Genomic DNA, 18,359 nt, shown 5'->3' with positions numbered 1-18,359 from the left:
CCATGGAGGGTGGGAACCACTTGAGTATCCCCCAACTATGGCATGTCAAGTCTCTATAGGGTTAAGTCTCTGCAGGGTTAGACACATCCTTTCCCACTGAGGTCAGACAAGGCAGCCCAGTAAGGGAAACAGTTTGCACAGACTGGAACAGCTTAAGGGATATGTCCCGCTCTGGATGGTGGGGGCCTCCGTCCCAGCCTGCGTGTGCTCTTTGGTTGGTGGCTCCATCTCTGAGAGTCTCCTAGATTCCAGGTTAGTTGACTCCTAATGGCCCTCCTATTCTTTCAGAGGCCGTCAATTCTTTCGAGAACTCTTTTAAAATATTCCCTGAGCCCTGTCCAATGTTAGGTTGTGGGTCTCTGCATGTTTCAGTCAGATGCTGGATGGAGATTCTCAAAGGACAATTATGTTAAGCTACTATCTGCAAGTATAACAAATTATTCTCAGTAATGCCAGCCTTGGTGCTTGCCCATGGGATGGGTTACCAGTTTGGCAGGGTATAGTTTGGCCATTCCCTCAGTCTCTGTTTCATCTTTGTGCCTGACTTACTTGCAGACATAACAAATTTTTGGAGGAAAGGTATTTGGTTTTCTTGGTGTACTGAAAACTTCACTGCTGGTTCTGCCTGACTGCAAGATGTCACCTCTTCATGGTCCATAACTCAATGCTATATATCTCAGCTAAGATCACCTCCCTATCCGCATTTGTGGCCTCCTATTCATAGTCTCAAGCACATTCGACAGATGCCTCCACCCTAACTCCGCTCCCTCCCAGCATCTGCTAATTTCATTTCATTTTCCTGGCTTTCTGGCATTCTCTTGTCTCTTACCACACCTGTTCCTAACACTCCCCTTCTTTCTTGACTACAGTCCCATCCACTTTTCTCCCTTTTACCTGCCTCTTCTGTCTCTTTTATACCCTCTTCTGTGTGAGATTCAACCATGCTCATTTGTGCCTTGTCTTGTTTACTGTCTTTAGGTCTATGAAGTGCAGTGTGGGTATCCTGTACTTATGGTTATTATTCACTTGTAAGTGAGTACATACATGCATGTCCTTTTGGGCCTGAGTTACCGCATTCCAGATATTAGTTTCTAATTGTACCCATTTCTCTACAAAATTCATGATGTCCTTGTTTTTTATATCTGAAGAGTATCCCATTTTGTAAATGAAACATGGTTTTTTGTGTCCACATTTCAGTTGAGGAACATCTGCCTTCTTTCCTGTTTCTAACTTTTATAAATAAAGTGGCTATGAACTTAGTGGAGCAAATGCCCTGGTGTGTATATGCCTATGAAGGTACCCTAAGTGTAGTACTTCCCCTGCTTGTACGTTTTAAATTAATGGGAGGAGTATTCAACGTGTTTCCTCATCCCAGGATGGAACCTTAAACAAAACTTGCTGCAAATGTGGTCCAAGGGAGGCAGGGTCCATTAATTTAGAAGCCAAGCGTCACAGGTTCATCCACATTGTGCCGCTTCTGGAAACTGAAAGATGAAAATAGCATGGTCATAGATTCTTTCTCTATGGTTTCAGTTTAGCACCACTCCAGCCATCTTTTAACAGAGTCAGGATCCCAGGGAATACTCTGTTTGAGTTCCTTGAATTTAGGTGGTGAAGTTGATGCTTGAGTTGCATTTTCTGACCACAGGTTGTGGAGAAAATTAACACATTGAGAAATCTGCCATGGAGAGATGCTTACAGGGAGATGAAGTACCCTAACTGAGAGATGTATGAGAGGTTACAGGAAGAGCACCATCTATGCCTTTAGGAATTGAAGTCCAATGTGTTTGAGACAAAGCTATAGGATTTGGTGTTTGCCCTGCTGTTTGTCTTGCCTTTGTCCAATCTTCTCTCCCTGTGTGCACATTCCTATTGATTGGAATGGAAAGGGGTATTCAGTGCCAGTTTATGTTGGAAAGATATAACTTGCTGTTTGATTTTGCAACTTTGCTTTCTGATGTGGCTGTCAAGATATTGTCTTGAGTGTCAGCAGAGACTTTAGACATTTGAACAGTGCAGGAGCCTTTCTAGATTCATCTTGGGGAAGATGAAAGTGTATATACACTCAAAATTTTCCTTTTTCTTTCTTTCTTTCCTTTTTTTTTGTTTATCCTATAATTTAGATATTCATTATCACCCTGATCACTGTCCCTACTCTAGGTCCCTGTCCTCACAGATTCCCTCCTCCCAATCTCCTCTGTTTCTCCTTTGAGTGGGGTTGGGGCCCCCTATGTGCTCCATGGGTACATAGATTTTTTAGGATGGCATATGCTCATGACATCAATACTGCCTGAGGCTTCAGAGTCATTGGATTCTGGGTGTTGATGTTTCCCCAAACTCTTGTGTTTGTTTTGAAATTTTTAAATAAATAGGAGTGTTTTGCTTGTATGCGTGAATATGAATATCATGTGTGCCTCATCGTTAGTGTTGTTTGAAGGTGGACTCAGAACTCCTGTTCATAAAGCCATGTGTCCCGTGAATGCTAGTATTGACCACTGTTATCTGGAAGACCAGCAAGAGCTTTCCATGGCTGAGTTATCATTCTCTCCTGCCTTATGCTGCTTTTTATGTTCTACACTTATATTAATAATATTTTCATCTGTCCATTGGTCCATTAAATGTGCCTTGATTGCTAGTAAAGTTTTACTAATGTTGCTGTTTAAAGCGGTACACTTCCTGTTTCTGCTAGATGGGTACAGAAGTGCAGGTAATGTATACTTCTTTGTAGGAACTGTAGTAAACAACTGAGTTCTTTTCTATCATTTTTGTCTCCATGGTTGATTTTTTCAGTGGAGTAAGGGTCTTAATATGTAACCTTTGCTGTCCTGGAATGTGTTACATAGAACAGACAGGGATCCAGCTCAATGACGTATACCTGCCCGTGACTCTGGCATTAAAGACATGAACAAATACACCCTGCTTGTCCATGATTTTTCTAGTTAGTGATTCGTCATACAATTTCTAGGATGTGTCCTCAGTACTGTTGATCTATTTCACCCTACATCTCCCTCTCAATTGGAATTCCTCTCGAAAGTCTTTACCCTATTTATTTACAATGTTCATAAGCAACACAGGTGAACCTTCAACTCAATTTCCTTTAAAATGTTATGGTAGTTAGATTATAACTTCTGTGTCCAGAAGTCAGTGGAGGAAGCACCACAATTATATGAATATATGGTCAAGGAAGCGTACATTTGCTTCACAGTGATGTCAGTACCATGCTTTGTGATGTACACATGTATGTGACATTTTAGGATGTGGTGACTTATGATGATGTGCATGTGAACTTCACTGGGGAAGAGTGGAATTTGCTGGATCCTTCTCAGAAGAGTCTCTACAAAGATATGATGCTGGAGACCTACTGGAACCTCACTGTTATAGGTATTACTGAATTTTCTTTTTCTTTTCAAAATAGTGGGAAGACATTTCTCTTGGTTAGTGATTCTGCTCTGTTATTACAGTTGAGAACAAGGAAGACTGAGCTGAATAAATAGTGTCCAGTGATGTGAAAATTCGCAGTACCTTTAATTTTGCCTTATTTCCAATACTGTATCATTCATTATTCCGGTATTGTCTTTTAGGCTACACTTGGGAAAACCATCATATTAAAAGACATTGTCAAAGTTCAAGAAGAAATGAAAGGTAATTTTCACGTGAAAGCTTATGGAATTATGCCTCTAAGGAAATTTTACTATGATATGGAAGCTCTAAATCAAAGCAGGAGTGTAAAATGTTAATACTTCAAGTGTAACTATAATTACAATATTTTTAATATTTATTAATTTATTGTATATAAGTACACTGTAGCTGTCCGCAGATACTCCAGAAGAGGGCATCAAATTTTGTTACAGATTGTTATGAGCCACCATGTGGTTGCCGGAATTTGAACTCAGGACCTTCAGAAGAGCAGTCTGTGCTCTTTACCACTGAGCCATCACGGCAGCCCTAATTATACTGTTCTTTAAAAAATGTATTGCCTAGATATAGTTATCTGATTTATCTATCAAAGCATTCCTTTTTAAAAAAAAAAAGACGAGGAAACATTGCCTTAAGGGATACCTTTATTCAATTTGTACCTCTACTAGAGCTATACTGATCTGACAATGTGTATAGACTTATAAGACTTAGATATTACACATTGAATAGTGATAAATATATATCCAAAACCTTTGAACAAGCAAATAATCCATGGGAAAGTTGGTGATACTCATATCTTTATTGTGAAATTGATCATTTGTTTAGGGTACAGTTTATGAGAGTCAAGAGTGTTGTCATAGGAGAAACCTTAATTCATATATTACAGGTCTATGAGGAACAAAAAGTCAAACAGTGTGAATGCAGTGTGGAAACCTTTCATCTGTTACTCTTCTATTAATATATATATCATGTGTCACAATTGATGAAAGCCATGTGAGCATAGGGATATTGAAACAAGCAATGTACCACTTTCTATCCCAGAACTGTGAGAAAATTGTCAGATTCTGCCTTTGGTAGACATTCTGAATATGAGAAAAGTTGCAATCAATTGGTTTTCTAATTTTACTGGGAACTTCCCCAAGCTCACACTGTAGAAAATCTTTATGGGTACTAGGAATTTGGAAATTCTTTTGTTTGTCCTGGTTCACATTCAAATGTGGGACAATTCACGCTACAGGAAAATTTATGAAAGCAATTAGTGTTATAAAGCTCTGGGTTGTTCCATTTTCCTCATATAGATGAAATACATCATATAAATATCCCGTATAAAAGGATGTTATGAATGTCAGCCATGTAATAACCATCACAGATATCTCGAAAGATGCAAAACAACCCATAATGAGGGAAAACCCCATGAACATATAAAGTGATAAAACCAGTTGATCTGGTACATCTTTATCAGTAGACCAATTTGTAAACTTTATTCATCTTGATGAAATGATTGAACAGGGAAATTAATGTAGTAAACATATCACATGTGCCAATTTTCATTGCAGGTATGTAAGTAATCATAGTGGAGAAAAACTCTATGAATGTAATGAACGTTCTAAAGCCTTTTTCTGTCCCAGTCATCTCCAAAGTAATATAAGAAGACAAATTGGAGAGAAAACACATGAACATAACCAATGTGGTAAAGCCTTTCCAACACCCAGTCATCTTCAATACTATGAAAGAACCCATACTGGAGAGAAACCCTATGAATGTCATCAATGTGGTCAAGCCTTTAAAAAATGCAGTCATCTCCAATGTCATAAAAGAACACATACTGGAGAGAAACCCTATGAATGTAATCAATGTGGTAAAGCCTTTGCACAACTCAGTAGTCTCCATCGTCATAAAAGAACGCATACTGGAGAGAAACCCTATGAATGTAATCAATGTGGTAAAGCCTTTGCACAATACAGATATCTCCAGTGTCATAAAAGAACACATACTGGAGAGAAACCCTATGAATGTAATAAATGTGGTAAAGCCTTTACAAGTCAAAATGGTCTCCAATATCATAAAAGAACACATACTGGAGAGAAACCCTATGAATGTAATCAATGTGGTAAAGCCTTTTCACAATACATTTATCTCCAATATCATAAAAGAACCCATACTGGAGAGAAACCTTATAAATGTCATCAATGTGGTCAAGCCTTTAAAATATGCAGTCATCTCCACTGTCATAAAAGAACACATACTGGAGAGAAACCCTAAGAATGTAATTGGTAAAGCCTTTGCACGTCACAGTCATCTCCAACATCAGAAAACTAAACGTACTGGAGAGAAGCCCTATGAATGTTATCAATGTGGTAAAGCCTTTGCAGGTCACAGTCATTTCCAATATCATAAAAGAATACATACTTTCCTGATATAGCTGTCTCTTGTGAGGCTATTCCAATACCTGGCAAACACAGAAGTGGATGCTCACAGTCATCTATTGGATGGAACACAGGGCCATCATTGGAGGAGCTAGAGAAAGTCCCCAAGGAGCTGAAGGGGTCTACATCCCTGTAGGTAGAACAACAATAGAAACTAACCAGTACCCCCAGAGCTCATGTCTCTAGCTGCATATATAGCAGAAGATGGCCTAGTCTGCCATCATTGGGAAGAGAGGCCCCCTGGTCTTGCAAATTTTTTAAGCCCCAGTACAGGGGAATGCCAGGGCCCAGAAGTGGGAATGGGTGGGTAGGGGAGCAGTGTTGGGGGAGTGTATGGGGGACTTTCAGGACAGCTTTTTAAATGTAAATGAAGAAAATATCTAATAAAAGATTGAAATGTAAAAAAAAAAAAACCATACTGGAGAGAAACTCTATGAATGTAATCAATGTGGTAAAACCTTTGCAGGTCACAGTTGTCTCCAGTATCATAAAAGAACCCATAATGGAGAGAAACCTTAGAAATGTAATCAATATGATAAAGCCTTTTCTCAAAGTTATTGTCTCTATAATCAATGTGGTAAAGACTTTTTACTACTTTATAGTCTCCATTATTTTTAAAGAACACATAGAAAACAGAAACCTTAGGAAGGTAATCGGTGTTGTAAAGCATTTGATGTCACGGTCATCTACGATGACATAAAAGATCACATACAAGTGAGAACCCATGTCAATGTTATGAATGTAGTAAAGCCTTTGCATGCCATAGTTCTTTAGGCATACACAAGACAAACCACATTGCAGAGAAACCCCAATTTAAATGTTTGCTTTTCTGAGAGTTGGTTTGGTCATGAGATCTGTTCCTAGCCATTGAAAGGCTGAGGGAGAAACCTGAGAATATTTAGTAAAGTGTTTGCACAATTTTGTAGTCATGTTCATCATGGAAGAATTTGAACTGGGTAGAAACATTGTGAATCTATTTAGTATGGTGAAGCTTTTTCATTGAGCTTCTTTTTATGTACATTCTTCTTTATATGAGACTATTCGTATTGGTGACAGATGCTATGAATGTCAGCAGTGTGGTAAAGCCTTTACATTGTTGGGTCCAGTCAGGTTCATCACAACTCACACTCCACGACAGTGCAAAGGATAAGAATTTATTGGGCTGGGTGGTGGTGGTGCACTCCTATAATCCTAGCACTCGGGAGGCGGATGCAGGCAGATTGCTGAGTTCGAAGCCCGACTAGTCTAGAGTGCATTCCAGGACAGCCAGGGCTACACAGTGAAACCCTGTTTGGGAAAGCAAAAAAAGGAGGAAAAAAAAAGAATTTATTGGAATTAAGTCACTACTGATCAGTGAGAGACACAAAAGTATACTCAGAAGTTTATCTTCAAAACCCCACCGCCCACACCAAACCTGAAACAGAAAGTTGTATAGCTTTCAAACACAAAAATCTCAAAGTCCTGGGCCAACTTACAACTACATTTTCTCCAAAATCAAAACTTATTTTTATTGAATGAGTCAATAAATGGTGATTGCGAACTCCTTGTATTTTGTTGTTGTTGTTGCAGCTGCGGGTGGTGTTGGTGTCGGGCTGAGTCTGTGCTTTCCCTTCTTTTGTAGACAGTAAGAGATTATTTACTACCTCTGTTTTCATGTGTATCCTTAACTTTCTCGGTTAGATTCTATCTCTATCTCTTTGTGTTGGTCAGTATATTTAGAGAGAGGTTGTTTAAATTTGAGTTTATCGTGGACTATCTTAATTTTTTCCATTCACGGTGTAGTCATTTTTTTACATATTAAAATCCAGGCATCTGTTGTTTCTGTGGCACATGTGTGCAAACCCTTCTGGCGTCTACAGACTCCAAGCAGAAGACATCTGTGATCTTAATAGATCTTCCTTTATGTTTTTCCTGGCTTTTTACCTTTGGAGCTTTTAGTATTCTTTCCTTGAACTGTGTGTTTTGATTATTACACAAGGAAGAGACTTTATTTTATAGTCCCTTCTGTTTGGTGTTTTGATGATTCTTGTGTTTTCTTTATGTTAGGAAGTTTTTCTTCTAGAATTCGGTTTTCAATACTTTCTGAGACTTTGAGCGAGGATTCTCCTTCCTCTCTTCCTAAGTATTCTTATGTTTAGTCCTTTTACAGTGTCCTGGATTTCCATGATATTTTATATCAGGAAGATTTAGACTTACCGTTTTCATTGTCTGATTTACCCATTCCTTCTATTGCTTATTCTATGATTGAGATTTTTCCTCCATGTCTGTGTTCTGTGGGTGAACCTTGCCTCTGTAGTTCCTTTTTGCAGTCCTAAATTTTTATTTCCACTATTTCCTAAGATTTAGTTTTCTTTTTTGTTTCTATTTCCACTTTTATGTATTGAATAGTTTTGTTTACTTCACCCTTTGGTGTGTTCTTTCTTGGCTTTATTTATAGGAATTTTGGCTTCCTCTACTTTTTGGTTTGTGTTTTCCTGGCCTTCTTTGTGGAATTTATCAATTTCCTCCAATTTTTTTCTGTTTTCCTGGATTTCTCTAAGTGATTTGGTCATTTCCTCTTTAAGGAACTATGTCATCTCCATACACTTGGGGTTATAGTGTTTTTCTTGTAATTTAGCTTTGTTGCAATATTTAAGACCTTCTTTGACAATATAAATGAGCTCAGAGTCATTAGTCAGAGAGTGATAAATGCTGGTCCTTATTACATTATCAAGTACCAATGTCATGGAATGGAATGGCGCTATCTAAGCTAAGTATTCAGCTTAGATTTAATCAGATGTGTGATTAATTCCGAGTTTTTTCTTTCTCCTTATACTGGACAGGTAGCCAAGTGAGGCACTTTTTGAAAGAGTTACTTTTTGTGAGACACCTGTTTTTATCAGTATCCTTGGAGTCATCATTAAAAAGAAAGAGCTGATGGTGACAGGTTGAGCAACTTTATGTTTTTTATGTTTAATTTTCCAGCGTGTATTTATTCATATCAGGTGAATGAAGACAGACCAGATTGATAGATATGCAAACTGGGGACTTTAGCTTGACCCAAGCAACATTGAATTTCTGATTTTGGAGATATGTCCAATGTACCTTCAGGGTTTAGTCAGCTCAGATAATTATGACACAGGCCATTGGCTGTAGTTGTGTGTCATGTGACAGATCACAGTAACTGATATTGCACACAGGAGCCAGGTCAAAGAGTATTGAATTAATGCCATTTTTTTCTGCCAGATAACACACACACACACACACACACATATATATGTATATGTATGTATATATATATATATATATATATATATATATATATATATATTCAATTATGTTTCAATTTTTCCTTTTTTAATTAATTTTCTTATTTATTTAAGTACATCCTGTTCCTGTCCCATTGTGGACAGAGAGACAAGGCAGTCCTCTGCTACACATGTGCCTGGGGTAATGAGCCACCCCTGGATGCTCCTTGGTTTTTGGCTGGGAGTTCTGACGTGTCCAGGTTAGCTCACAGTTTTGTTCTTCCTATCTGGTTGCCATCCTCTTCACCCCCTGAAGTCAGTACACTGACCTGTCCTTATGTGACATTTCCCCCTACAACAATATATCAATATATAGATATATATGGATCTATATATTTCTATATCTATTCATCTCCATATCTATATATCACCTATAAATCTATATATCTACATATCTATACATCTATATGTATATATCTATCTATACACCTATGTATACACTATACACTATACATATATATACACATATATCACTAAATCTATACATATATCATCTATATATTCATATAGATATAAATCTATATATAAAAGTCTATCTTTAAATTTATATATATATTAATCTATCCATCTATAAGTCTGTCTATATGTGTAGTCTCCCCTCCCCCAGCCTGAAACCTGCTTGCTCAGGGGTGAAGCTTCCCACTCAATCGTTCTGCCACGCCCACTGCTGGAACCTGCCGCTTTGCTGTTCAGAGCCGTGCACGTGGTCACCCTGCTATTGGAACCAAAGATTAATTGGCGGGAATCGGGCCCCTTCCCCTGCTTCATAACTGCGTAAGGAACAGTAAAATTGAGCTTTGATCAGAATGCCTGTCTTAGCTGCATTTCCTTCTCTCTCCGCCTAGCCCCTCTTCTCTTCCAGGTTTCCAAAATGCCTTTCTAGGTTAGAACCCAGGCTGTGATCTGCTGGCCAGACACAACATTTGGCGAACCAGTGGGGGACTGAGAAATGGCAAAGGAATTTTGGAAGAGGCACTGCTGGTTTGGAGCTCCATGGAATAATTAAAGGATAAAGGAAATTCATACAGGAGAAGGTATGGGCTAAGCTGAAACAGCGTTAAACCCGAACGCTGGTTCACTTAGGTTCAGCAGTGAAGCTTAAGAGGAGCTGGGAACTATAACAGGCGGTGCGCCGTGGCTCTCCGAAGCTACATTTTTAGGCATGAGAAAAGAAAGGGTTTATTAAAAGGAAATTAATAATCAGGTGGATTGCATCATGAGGGAGGAAATTGTCCCAAAAAGCAGAGAGTAATTTCAGGAGTGCCATGCTTTGTTCTCTCTGGGCCTTATAGCAAAAGCAGTACTCAGTTCCCTTTTGTGTCTTGTCTAATGTCTGGTGCACCAATCTGTTCTCGTGTTCAATTCATGTATGTTTGTGTCCAGTCTGTATGAATGAATGTTCTATGTTTTATGTTGGATAATAAAGATGGTATAAAAAACTTTATCTACAAAGCCGAGAGCTGCCAAGTGCTTCAGCCAGGAATCAGACACATGGCAGGAGGGCCCCTGCTGGAAAAACTGTTCCGTTTTAGGAGAAAAGGGCGAGTGTATAGTCTCTTAGTTTCAGAGTAAAAAACCTGATAAATGGTTTGTGACTAATGTGTTTGACAAATGGTAAAGTTCCTTTTATTCTATGATTGTAGCTACAAAAATTAATATTCTCTGATTGGTCTAAATGTAACTGCTTCATTTGGTTCTTTTTTTATTGATAATGTGCTCTGTATGTTTTCACATTCAGCTCATAAGTTGTTGGTAAAGATTAATAATTGTTACATTGCTACAGATGTTTAGTGTTAAATTTAATAACTCAAGTTTAGAGTCCTTCCAACACGTGGCATAAGGCAGGCCAAGAGGCTGGGTCTCTAAAGATATTTCTAGTTTAGATAATAATTAATGTGGTTCCTATCCTAAATAGTAAAATTTAAGATAAGATTTAAAGCAATGCCTCTTTATTAAAGCGTTAAAACTTGCTTTAATAGGTATTCATAGGTATTAATTGGCATCCAAACTTCATAATATGATAGTAATGCTTCTAATATTAATTTTAAAGATGATAAATTGTTTTAAACTTGGGTTTTGCTTTCCCAAGGTTTTAGGTATTATCCTAACCTTGCACAAGAAACTTAAAAATTATGGTTAAAACTGCCATTGTTCCATTGACTGCAGCTTGCAGTTTGATTGCAAATTTAAGATTTTCTACTCACCCATATATTGTTAATTAAGATAATTATAAGAGTAATCATCTTTTGAAAGCGCTAATACAGCTCACTTCATACAAAACTGTGACAAAGTTATCTAGTTATGTTTGTCTTTGTGAATAGATTAGACCCTCAAACAATCAGTTTGGCTATAGTCGCTGCCTGGCAGGAAACTGCGGTACGGGCAATTTTTTCACAACACTGAAGTTGTAAAGAACGTTTTAACTGTAAGTCATCTTAAGATAGAATATCAAAAGTTAGAGGCATAGACAGTTATATTGTTCCTCCAGAATCAGTCCTATTACAGGAGGGCCAAGATGCTCAGATTAAAAAATATTTTATGTTTGAGTCAATGCAGGGTTCTGGGCAGCCCCAGAGCAGCTTGTGGCCTTTCTTTGTTTTGCAAACAGTGCCTGAGAAAGTTTTTCCCTGTGTTCAAGAAAATTTCTTTTTAACAGTGTTACAGATCTATTCAGATGTTTAATAATGCTTAAATTCAAAGAGTTTTGCTTCTAGTGAACTGTAATCACTAGAAAATTTTGCCTCTAGGTATGGCTAATATAACTTTACATTATATAAGAAAATTTTTTATTGTTTCTGCTTCTATACAAGAAGCCAAGAGTTTTAATCTTTCAGTGTATATTGTTTCCTAAGTGGAAAGTATTTTATTAACTAATGCTTCTCAAAGGAAGCTGTTTTCCTGCTACTCTCTGAGCCAGCTCCCCCACTGGAGGCTGGAGACTAGCCTTAGCTTTACAATTTGCAACTGAATAAAGTACCTAGACTTCCCCAAAAGAAGATCTACTTTCCTATTTTTTCATTGTCTAGATCTTGTGTTTTTCAAGCAGGTTAATCAACATTCTCCAGCCAGACCAGCGGGCATGCATCCCCGCCCCCAAGAACACACAGGTGGCAACTGCTATCTTCATTCCAAGGACATTCCAGCACGTTGCTTTCAGTCTGAATTGAAATTTAGGTTTACCAAGAGGGCTAGAAAAGTAGAAATTTCAAATATTAAAAGAGATTGGTTTTTATTTTGATAAACAAGCTTAGTCCCTTAGCTGGCCTCTGGTTTTCCACCCTTGCTGTTACTGCAAGGTCCCCTTAGTTCCTCAGGCTGTGGGAATAACAGGACTGAGGAGGATGACTTCCAGCTCCTATTTCAGCCACAAATCATGGTGTTACTAATGACATAATTCTTGCCTAGGCCTTGCTAAATCTGAGGTTGACAATTCTCCTTTAGGAGCTGCACAGTACTCAGAACTGTGCATACTGGTTTGTGATCATACGAATACAGTATTGCTACCGCTTGGTACAGAAAATTACTGCAGGAGGAGGTCCAGCTTGACCAGTTCTGAGTCCCCTGTGCGTTATACCCGGTTTAAAGGAGGTTGGTATCTAATTCCAGCTAAAATACAAAAATATCTAAGGCTCTGCCTCCCCTCCCCAAAAGATACCAAGAGCCACAGGTATGGGTCGTGTCAACACCCACGAGAGGAATCAGGTCAATGTCTACCCAAGCCAAGGTTAATAGCCCACTCATCTACGGATGAAAAAATTCATTTGATCACCTCAGTTAAGCGTTGCCTTTTTAAACTTAATTAATAGGGGGGAGAGAGTTTGGAGACCGTACTGTTGGAAGGGCAAGCCCTTCACAGCCTCCCACCCTAAAAAAGCCAATTGGCCTTGTACTATGGAGCCAGTCGTCACCCCCTTCTCCCTGTTTCCCGCCTGTCATCCAAAAATGTGGAGGAATATCAACTCAGAGTTATTCTTAATAAAGTGTATTTTTAATTTGTTCAGTCAAACTTAGCCAGGGTTCCAACACCCTACTTAAAATTCAACTAGGAAGTTACCTATTCAGCACTAATTAGCATTATAAAGTCAGAGCCTACTGCTTAGGGCTTTTCTGTTAGTTGTTTACTAGGATAGAAAGGACAGTCCTATCCAGATACGGTTTACCATAAGAAAAGTTAGGGAATCCCATGGAGACAGGTTTTTTCTTTAGCCCTAAGAATTCAGGCAGAACTATTAAGCATAGATAATTTTTTTTTTGCCTCAGGCCAGCCTTTTCCTTTTTTATTTTTATTAACAGCAGGGAGGAGATGTAGTCTCCCCTTCCTGAAACCTGCTTGCTCAGGGGTGGAGCTTCCCACTCAATCGTTCTGCCACGCCCACTGCTGGAACCTGCCGCTTTGCTGTTCAGAGCTGTGCACGTGATCACCCTGCTATTAGACCCAAAGATTAATTGGTGGGAATCGAGCCCCTTCCCCTGCTTCATAACTGCGCTTTGATCAGAATGCCTGTCTTAGCTGCATTTCTTTCTCTCTCCGCCTAGCCCCTCTTCTCTTCCAGGTTTCCAAAATGCCTTTCCAGGTTAGAACCCAGGCTGTGATCTGCTGGCCAGACACAACATATATGTTTCACTTGATGTAGCCTTGTCTAAAAGGACTGTTATGTTCTAGGTTTTAGATGTTCAGCCTGAGAGGAAACAGTATGAGTAACAGTTAATCTAATACCAGATCCTCGACTCTGGACCCATATTTTACGATAATTTTGGGGATTATGATTACATCATTCCTACCTCCTGTGATCAATCAGTAAACACATCTAATGCCTGCAGCTGGCAAGAAGAAAGGTTGATGGCATTTCAGTTCCCAGCCTTGGTGTCTTTGGAAGAGACCATGAAGGAGAGGGAAGAAGAAGCAGGAAAAGGGTCCCATGGGTGGATGGATTGGGAGAGCATGGCCAGGAGGGCTAGCCTGAGAGTATGAGCAGCCTGGGCAGAATATGGCAAGTGAGCCGGGCGTGGTGGCACTCGCCTTTAATCCCAACACTTGAGAAGCAGAGGCAGGCGGATTTCTGAGTTCTAGGCCAGCTTTGTCTACAATGTGAGTTCCAGGACAGCCAGGGCTATACAGAGAAACCCTGTCTCAAAAAAAAAAAAAAAAAAAAGAATATGGCGAGTGATATCTCAAGGTTCTTACTAAAGAAGTAGAGAAATTAGCATAGAGGAATGGTATATGCCCCATGATGGTGCTTTAATGCTTATAATTATTATTAGTCATAATTATTATTTCTTATTTTATTATTTGATATTATTTCACATTATTATTGTTTAATATATTATTACATCATATTAATATTATTTCTTATTTTATTATTTCATATTATTTATTATTTCATATTATTTATTATTACTATTTCTTATTATTAGTTTATTACTCTCTTCTTCGATTATTATTATTATTATTATTATTATTATTATTATTATTATTTAATACCTCTATAATTTATGTGGTGGTAAGAAATCCACAAGTAATATTTACCACAACAACTTGGCTGTAAAAACAGCTTGTGCCCAATGACTGAAATGCAATTGAAAGTAAGGTGTGATTTTGCACACTTGTAACCTCAGAACCCAACAGACAAAACAGAAACATGGCCAACAGTTACTTTCTTGCGATAAGAAACAGTTATTTTCTTCAGAGGAAGAAAGTTCTCTGGGATCTCTGCTAATAAGGTCTCACACACACACACACATACACACACACACACACACACATACATACACACAAACATGCACACACACACATACTACATACATACATTCACACATATACACACACACACCACACATAAACATACATGCACCACACATACACCAAACACACACATAAATATGCTCCCACAAAAACACCCATACACATATATGCCACTTACATACATTCACACATACACATGCACACACACGACATACTTATATTCACACACATATACCACACATACACATGTACACACACAACGTACAGCCACACATATAAACACACCACACATACCCCCACACAAACAGTCACATACATACCACATACATTCATTCACACATATACACATACACCAGACATTCACACACATGCACACACACATACACCACAGCACATGCACACACATAACATATACAGATATTCACACGCATACATACAAACACACCACACACACACCTCCCTTTTTGATTCTGGTTCATTTTGCTTAATAATGATTTCCAGTTCCTTCTGTTTCTGTGCAAGTATCATGATTTCACTTTTCTTCCCGACTGCATGAAATCATGTCATGTGTACACCCTGTGATCAATTTGGTTAACAAGAATGAATGCATAAAGCAGGCCTGGGCTGAGGAATTTGCATTGGTGTTCCACATAGCCAAGAGTGACAAGGCATGTCCCAGAGTCTCTTCTCCCTCAGTGAGCCCCTTGGAGCATGGCTCTTGACCAAGGTTGTGGGGAAGGCAGGATGAGGAAATCAGTAGCTGACATTGTTTGTATACCTACTTGCCTGGTGATTTCTGCTGCAACCACCAGGTTGTGTGTCTGATGACCTTCCACAGGTTCCACCATCTGCCTGCACTTTGACCCCATGGCTGTCAAATCAGAACTCCTGGAAGCTATTGAATCTGGGGACTTTGAAACACTTTGAGAAAATATGGACAAGGTGGAGCACGGGGTATCCGAGGTCAGTGAAGCTGGGCTGTATACATTGTAGAAGACATGCATCTGTGAACCCAGAACATGCAGCTCAAAGCATGAATGCTGTGTAGGCTGTAGCCTGAGTGAGGGCAATGATGTCCATGCTACAGATGCCCCATTCTGGTGGAGGGTGTTGACCAGATGGCCCAGGGAATGTCTCTGTGCCTGTCTCTCAATGTTTCTATGAGTCTAAAACTGCCCTAAAATAAAGTCAGTTAAAAATACATATGGGACCCAAGGAGCTAAAGGGGTTTGCCACCCCATAGGAGAAACAATATGAACCAACAAGTACCCCCAGAGCTCCCTGGGACTAAACCACCAACAAAAAAGAATCCCATGGCTCCAGCTGCATATGTAGCAGACGATGGCCTAGTCAGTCATCAATGGGAAGAAAGGCCGTTGGTCCTGTGATGGTGCTATGCCCTAGTATAGGGGAATGCCTGGGCCAGGAATCAGGAGTGTGTGGGTTGGGGAGCATAGGAAGGGGGGCGAGTTATAGGTGATTTTCAAAGGAGAAACAGGAAAGGGGATATTTGAAATGTAAAATAATGAAAATATCTAATAAAATATACATATGTGGACTGGTGGTGTGGCTCCATGCTTAAGAGTTCTTACTGTTCTTTGAGCAGACTCTAGTTCATTTCCTCCCTTTTTGAGAGGCTCACAATCACTGATAACTCCAGCTCTGGGGGATCGGATGCCCTCTTCTGGCCTCCATGGGCACCTGCACTAGCGTGCATATTCCCAACCTAACGTGCCCATATCTGTTAGGGAAGTACATGGCTTTTCTAGTCCAGATCTTGGATTTTTGGTCTGAGTCTGAATTCAGGGGTAGTCCTTTGTAAAGCACTGAGTATTGAGTGCCTGCTTTGTTTATAGCTACTGGTTAGGCACTGATGCAAGGTAATGAATGAAGTGATGCCCTCTTGACTTCATGGTGTCCAGTCAACCTGGCTGGGTGGGAAGAGGGCAGACACCCAGTCTCCACCACTATCCCTAGTCTGCAGAGCAAGGGAAGTCCTAGGTCCTCCTGCTCTTTAGAACAGACTCTGGGGCAAACCAGTGCTTTGTTCAGTAAGAACATTGCAAGTATGATCATTGCTGTGAATGGAGAGACTGCACCATAAGGGGAAACAGAGACAGTGCTGTAGCCTAGGAAGAGAAGTTGTGCTCGGGTGACAGGACTTTCCTGTCCCATTCTGACTGCCACTTAGCTCTTGAGTCAATTACTAGCCTCCCTGTGAGCCCCATCTTCCATCTCGAGGAAATGGAGGTAACACTGGGCCTCCCTCCTTGGTCTGTCCTGAGGATCTCAGGGGACAATGACAGCTTTCAGTGAGGTACAAGACTATTTAGGAACAGTCCCATAATACTGTTCACTGAGAAGAGGCCTCCAGTCCCCATGTTGGGAACAGAAGTAGGAAAGAGATGGCCTTCTGAGCTGGCTCTACAAGGGTGGCTAAGTTATATTCATCATGCTGACTGTGTGTATCTTTGACCAGATTGGTGATGGTAGTGTGCTGTCTGAGTTGGGATATATTTTTACTCCATGTGTACATTTTCTTTGTGCCATTTTCTGAGCCAGCGAAGCACGTCTGGGCAGTATGGGCTTTGAGGAAAAGGCCTGGTTCGGGTCACTCCCAATAAAATCCAGAGCAGGACCTTGGGTGCTCTTTGAGCCTTCCCAAGACCAGCCAGGATACTCTATCAAGCATCCTAATGACCAGAAAAGAAAAAGGTCTAGGAGCCACACACAGCTGCATCTGGATAGCCCAGTTACCTGAATCCATAGAGCAATGGCCATGACCATCACCCACATTGGCTTTGTGACAATGTTATTCCAGCTGAGGGTCACCAGTATCTCACCAGGCTTCTGTTAATGGGGGATCATAGGAATTAAACACACACACACACACACACACACACACACAGAGAGAGAGAGAGAGAGAGAGAGAGAGAGAGAGAGAGAGAATATTTATACACAAATGCACACATAGTACACACGTGCATACTCATGTAAACACACACACAATCAGCTTTACTTGGGTACTTGGGGTAAGTGAAGGGATGTTGTGAGCTCACCCAGGTGCCAGTGCACTATGTGACCTGTGGTCTTCTTTTCCACGGGCATGTCTAGCAGCTTGTCGAGCCTGTGCATCATCCCCCAGTGGTTCTGATCCCTGCTCTGCCTTGGCCTCCACTTGGCCCTAGATAAGTCACCCCGAGGCCAACAGGCCTGCAGAGCATTAGAGCTATGGATGAAAGGGGTGCCATTTGCAGAGACTGTGGGGACAGTCTCTTCAGTGATCTCAGAGGACAGGTCAGGAAATTGAGGCTGAGAGGTAAGAAGAACCCTGTAAGTACAAGGATGAGCCAGGCATACTTAACCATGAGGCCAGCATCACCACCATTGTTTCAGAGTTTGTCCATGTTTCATGGTTCTTTCTAATCCCAATGGCTGCTACCTCAAGAGGTCTGCAAGATGCAGAGGCAAATGCCAAGTGGTACT

At 40.0% G+C, this 18,359-nt stretch overlaps 1 pseudogene across 1 annotated transcript in view; it reads left to right on the top strand.

Annotated features, from left to right (window-relative positions):
- Positions 1 to 16,431, top strand: part of Gm20472 (predicted gene 20472) — a 39,264-nt pseudogene extending 22,833 nt beyond the window's left edge. The window contains exons 2-5 of the transcript NR_169039.1: positions 3,255 to 3,381; positions 3,582 to 3,642; positions 9,976 to 10,164; positions 15,712 to 16,431. The product of NR_169039.1 is annotated as a predicted gene 20472 (transcript). The remainder of the gene's footprint in view (positions 1 to 3,254; positions 3,382 to 3,581; positions 3,643 to 9,975; positions 10,165 to 15,711) is intronic.
- The last annotated feature ends 1,928 nt before the right edge of the window (positions 16,432 to 18,359 follow it).

Source organism: Mus musculus, chromosome 12, assembly GCF_000001635.26.
Source record: "Mus musculus strain C57BL/6J chromosome 12, GRCm38.p6 C57BL/6J".
Lineage (NCBI taxonomy): Eukaryota > Metazoa > Chordata > Mammalia > Rodentia > Muridae > Mus > Mus musculus.
Note: the sequence above shows the minus strand (reverse complement) of the source record. Positions and strands in the feature narration are given on the sequence as shown.